Source organism: Tupaia chinensis, unplaced genomic scaffold (genome assembly GCF_000334495.1).
Source record: "Tupaia chinensis unplaced genomic scaffold, TupChi_1.0 Scaffold148257_1, whole genome shotgun sequence".
NCBI classification, from domain to species: domain Eukaryota; kingdom Metazoa; phylum Chordata; class Mammalia; order Scandentia; family Tupaiidae; genus Tupaia; species Tupaia belangeri.
Window position 1 is genome coordinate 119,145 of NW_006208108.1, and position 6,321 is coordinate 125,465.

The window sequence follows — 6,321 nt, forward strand, 5'->3', positions numbered from 1 at the left end:
AGAATGTCAAATGCCATAAAAATTGGGGCACAAGTACATAATGAATTCTTATTAAAGATTGTGCAAGATCCATGAAATGTAAATGGACTTTAGGTGAGATTTTGCTCACACTGCTTTGAACTTGTAAGGACAAGTCAGTGACTCTCAGTTGGAGAAGAATTCATACTCTTTCCACAGCAGTTGACCACACAATTTAGACCTGATTACAAGAGGGTTTAGCAGCATCACAGATTGATCTTCCAGCATCCACTGCCCTTTATATCAAAGGCCATTTTGTTCCACTCCATGGATTGGCAAGTTCAAGAGACATTTCACAATTCTAATGCATAATTCAGATTACTCAGTTAACCAAACTATATGCCCTAAGAAGTTATTCCCAGTCAAAGCAGAAAAAAGGTCTTAATGTGGGACACAGAAAAACACTATCTAAGTAAAAAAATACTGAAAGAAACAAAATTATTCTTTTCCCCACCTTGTTTATCCACATGTGGACCCAAGATTGGTTGAATTTAATTTGTGGTTACTTCAGAATACAACTACAAGTTTAAATTGTAAATCACCACAGTGCTACACAGATGATCTCAACAGATCAGTTCTGAGAGCAGCATGTTTCAGAAAGTCTAGTACAGCCACATCCCTCTACAGAGAGAATTCCTTAAGGGTGGAACACAAGACAGGTTAATTAAAGTCACTTAAATCTTCATCTTTTACAGCAGATCAGAACCCAGATGGCTGGCTTTCTGCAGGATTTCTGACAGGAATCCAGTAGAGCTGGTTTCAACTGGTTCACACATTGACAATTGTTGTAATCTTATTCAGAAGTTGTGATCCACATGAAGGCCACAATGAGTGCAGCAAATTTGAAGTAGTCAGCTCTTACAAAGGCCCAATATCTGAACATAAAAAGATTTTGAAATGACCAGGTGCTGGATTTTATTTATTTATTTATTTATTTATTTATTTATTTATTTATTTATTGTACTTGCAGAATAATTAAGAAAGAACACTGCTGAATCTAGTTCATATATGTATGACAATGAAAATTCCTCTAAGTGCAATACCCAAAGAGAGCAGTTGTGACACTTTAAACATCCATAATACAGTAGGGTCGGTCGCTGGCATTGAGTGGTTTGCATTAGCTACTGTAGCTCCAGATGACAAATGGCTGTTTGGGGTGGTGCGCTGTGGCCTAGTTACCTTAGAATGTTTAGCAAAGACCATTCTTGAATGGTACTGTGTGACTGCTTTTCTGATTCTCAAACTCAGCATACTGGTTGTCTATTTGAAGTTTGAGAACCTGGCTTTTTTTTTTTTTTTGAGAGATTTTCACTGTAGGGCGTGTGCGCTCGCCAGACAGAGAGAGACATAGAGACAGAAAGCGAGAAATCACCCCCCAGGGGGGATGGTCACGCCGCAATCCCTTCTCCTCCATTCTCCTCTTGGGATCTTGGGCACGCACGCACACGCGCCCGGCGTGAGTTTTAAGCTACCGGGTCCGGGACGCGAACCGCGGTCGACTACGTGGGACTCCAGCGACATAGCCATTACGCTAACTGCTGGTTCCCGAGAACCTAGCATTTTGAAACCACATCACTACATCTAATTTTGTGTCTTACTACTTCAAAGCTCTTCATTTTTATAGCCCTCCAGCTATCTACATGCTTGGCAGGGAACTACAACAATAGGAATGGTGTGTCACTGTATATCTCTGGCAGTCCTTGTGTTGTTTTCCTGGTTGGGATTAACCGGGCCCCAGGACTATACACACTCTAGTCATGGGCAGTTCTGGGATTTCTACAACAATTACTGGAGCAGGGAATCCTTGTACCAGAGCTACTTTTATTTCTTGGACTTGAAGATTTTTCCATACCACTCCCACCACCAACTGCTCCACCTTCTTCCCAGTTATCACTCGTACCTTCTCTTTTCATTATCATCTTCCTTTTCACTTATTAGCATTGCCTGAACTCTGAGGCCACTGTAATCAACCTCCTTTCATTCAAATTCTTTCTTCATGTTGTTGGCAGCTGCCCCAGGGCCTGTGGTCCCTGAGCCAAGTCTCCAGCCATTGCCCTGCCTGACCACCAGGCTCACATTGCTGCCTGCTGTGCTTTTGGCTCAGCTGTTCCCTCTGGCGCTGACCGCCTCGCCTGTGGCGCTCACTGCCAGGTTGCTCTATTCCTTCTTCTTGTTCCTCTTGGTAAAATAGTTTTCTGGCTCTGCTGCTCTGTCTCAGCCAAGGCCGCAGTCTCTTCAGCCCAGATGGGTGCCACCAGTGGTGGACGCTGCCCTGTCCTCAGGACTTGGAGCTTGGAGTTGAGGCCAGTTCTGTGCTCATGCTGCAGAGTGCAGCGACACTTCTGTTCCGCAGAGTAGCCCAGGCCTGTCAAAATATAGACAACACTTATTTTAAACCAGAACAAAATGGCTAATACCCTCACACACACACTTTAAGAATTATTTTTAAATATTTATTCTGGGGTCCAGGTTGTGGAGTATTGGTTTTGGTGCTGCACTCCCTCATGGCCCACTATGGTTCAAGTCCTGGACCTGGCAGCTTGAAAATCATGCTAGGCACATGTGCATATGTGTCTAAAATCCCAGGACAAAAATGGAGAAAGGATTACAGAGTGCTATACCCCAGTGAAGGGGGGTATCATTTCTCACGTTCCCTCTATAAGGACTTTGTAAAACTCTTTTAAGCACTATTTGGTTTTGCTCTAGGCCTCACAAGAAACCAAGATCAAACTTCTTTATAACTGATCTTAGCAAGAGCCCACACTCCAGGTGCTGCTACTACAAAGTCACACTGAGCCAAAAAGTAGCAGATAAAATCCCAAAGTGAGTACTGGGAGGCCTAACTCCCTAGAGATACATCACAAAAGACTCACCAAATACCACTAAGCCTAACTGCTCTGCACATCAGTCACATATACAGTCTCCCATAATAGATTTATTACCCTATAAAAGAAACCCCCTCTTTCTTTTCTGGGGGGCTGAAGCACCTGTAGCTTCAGAACCTCAGGTGCTCTTTCTCTTAATAAACTTTCCTTTTCTCTTGAGATGATATCTCCTTTGTCTTACTCTGGACCATGATATTTGGTGCATTGTCTAGGAAGACTCACTGGTGGCAGCCATCTCAAGTGGAACACATACCCTTTCTGGAACTCTCTGCTGCATGTCACACAGGACTTATAATTTGGATTGGTAATGATACTTTAGAATCGATTACTTGAAAATGTCATCCAGGGACCAGATCCCCCCACTAGAAAAAGTCATAGTGCTAGATCGTGACCCTCCTCCAAAGGTTGAGACCAGGTCCTTTCTTGACCCTCTTGAACTGGGTGATTCCCCTCTTCAAGTGCAGTCCACTTCTCATTGTCAGAGGTTTTTGAACTAGGCATGCTCTTTCCACAAAATTCTCCTCCTGGATCTCATCCTGTCCCTTTCTCACACCTGAGCCAACACCCAACATATTCCAAAGGATGTCCCTTTGGCTTGTCTCTTGAAAACCTCCACATGCTATACCCTGGAGGTGAAGTCAAGCTGTGCCATGCCATCTGTTTCTGTAACTCAGACTGGCCTCCATACAAGCTTGACAATGATTTTCAGTGGCCAGAAAATGGCACTTCTACTATCCAAATTCTTTGTAATCTTGATAATATTCTCCAGCATACTGGCAAGTGGTCATTCAGTATCCACAGGTCTTTTTCTATTTTATGACCTGTCCCTCCCTTTGTGAGGCCTGCACCCCTTATGAGATTCTCTTTCTTTATGATCCTTTTCTGTCTTGTGAGAATACCAGATCCCTCAGATACTCCCAATCCCTGAAGATTCCTTCAACTCTGTCGACCATACTTCCTGTCCCTATAACCCTCCTCTTTCTATGGATCCTCTCTCCCAAGCACTAGGAGATCTATCTTCACCTTCCTCTCTTCCCCTCTCCATACTTGTTCTCACATCCTTTCCTCTCATCCTCACAAGCCTGACAAGGCCACTATTCCTCTCCATTCTCTTCATGAGGTTGCTGAAGCTGAAGACATTATTAATGTCCATGTTCCTTTACCTTCTCTCATCTCCCTCAAATTGAATAGACTAAGTTATTTCTTAACCAACTTCACCTCTTTCATCAAAGAATTTCAACATCTCATCCCATCTTATGAGGTCACTATCAGGATGTGTATGTTATACTTTCTTTGGCCTTCCTTTTGCAGAGGAAAAAGGCTTTATTTGAAGCTCAGCTATGGCTTTGGCCAACTCGCTTCATACCCAGAACCCTAACCATCATCTTCCAGGTCCCAAGGCAGTCCTCCTAATAGACCCCCCCAAATGGAATATCACCCAGAATCCCACAGCATGGACCACATGGCACATTTTCTAACCTGTCTTATTGAACGTATAAAAAAAGCTGCCTATGGGACCAGCAAATGGTGTAATATTTACATTGCTGGACTCTCATGTAGTTGACCATGGTTTGATTCCTGGACTAGTGGCTGAAAATTCACTCCAGGCGTGTGTATATGCATGCCAAAAATCTTGATAGGAGAATGAAGAAGGTATTGTTGCATCGTTAACACTTCTGGAAGATGATCTCTCACTTTCTGTCTCTCCGGCAAGTGCACACATCCAATAGCAAAAATCTCTCTAAGAAAAGGCCATCTTAAGGCTGTTAATTATGACAAAATTCAAGATATTATATAGCACCCTAATAAAAAATCCAGCCACTTTCACGAGAAGGTTAACAGAGACCCTTCAAAAATATACTACTGGAAAAAAATATATATAATACTGGAGGGAACAGCAGTTGGCATAATGGCTATGTCACTGGGCTCCCTTGTATTTGACCGTGGTTCGATTGCCAAACCCAGTGGCTTAAACTCACACCGTGCACATGTGCGTGCATGACCAAGATCCCGAGAAGAGAATGGAGGAGAAGGGATTGCAGCGTGGCCATCCCCCATAGGGGGTCATTTTTCACTTTCTGTCTCTCTGTCTTTCTGTCAGAGATTGTAGCATGGCAATCTCTCCAGGGGTAATTTATCACTTTCTGTCTCTCTGTCTCTTTAGCAAGCACACATACACTATGGCAAAAATCTCTCTAAAAAAAAATCTATGACTCTAGATTTTAATTCTGATATGGATCTCCTTCAATATATTTCCAGACTCACTTAATTTTCAAATCCTCCCCAGATATTTAAAAAAAAAAAACAACTTCAAAAACTTGAGGAGAACTTTCAAATCCCACAAAATGACCTTATTAAATAGTATTTAAGTATGATCAGCAGAAGGCAAATGGTTACATTACTGGATTCTCGTCCCAGGTACTCAGTGTGTGTGCATGCCCCAAGTCCTGAGAGAACAGGAGAATGGACTGTGGCATGGCCATCACCCTCAGTGAAAGGATTTTCACTTTGGCCTCAGTGAAAGGATTCATACTTTCTCTCTAGTGAGTGCACGTGCCCTATAACAAAAATCTCCCTCTCAAAGAAAAAATAGTATTTAAAATTTTTAACAATAGAGAGGAATACAATGTCAAACAGAAGTTAAAAGACATGAGGCTACATTTCAACTGCTTGTCACCACCATTTAAGGAAGCCACAATACTATAAAACCACAATGACCAGCCATACAATCACCACAGAGACCCTACCTCAAGTGTGGCAAAGAAGGCCATTGAGAAAGATCCTGTCTTCAACCCAGGCCTCCATCTGGGGCATGCTCAGATTCTAAGTTACAGAAACATTGGAAGTAGGGCTGCCCCCAGGCACAACATCTGGAGGCCGCCCCTCCAAGGCCTTCCACAGAGCCAGGCTTCTCACTGCTAGAGCTGTAAGGCCTCGCCACTTAAGATGGACAGTGCCTGGGATCAGAGGCCCTGCCTTAACCATCACCAAGGCTGAACCCAGGGTAAATGTTGTGTTGGCATGTAAGCTGATCTCTTTTTTATTAGACACTGGAGGGCCACATATTTGGTGTTAGTTTATTCTGCCAGCAAAAGTCCTTCCTCTGTCTCTATTGTGGCAGCCAAATGGTCTTATCTCAAACTTTTCACAGAGCCCTACAGTCTCATGCTTTTTTGAGACACACTTCACCTATTCCTTTCTAGTTCTACCCACCTGTCCTCTGCCTTGCTTAGGAGAAATCTCCTTGCCAAACTACATTCTTCTGTTTCGTTGGTCCCAATGCAGATTTCATTCTCCTTTCAACACCTTGCATTGACTCCCATAATCTCACCCACAATTTGGTCCTGTACAAGTTCACCAGCAATTTTCTTTTACTGAGCTTAAACAGATTAAAAATGACATGAGTCAGGCCAGCAGG

General features: G+C 43.1%; 1 pseudogene; it reads right to left on the reverse strand.

The window, feature by feature from the left end:
- Positions 1-1,207: 1,207 nt before the first annotated feature.
- On the reverse strand, positions 1,208-4,056 carry LOC102487156 (protein CDV3 homolog pseudogene; annotated as a pseudogene).
- Positions 4,057-6,321: the final 2,265 nt, after the last annotated feature.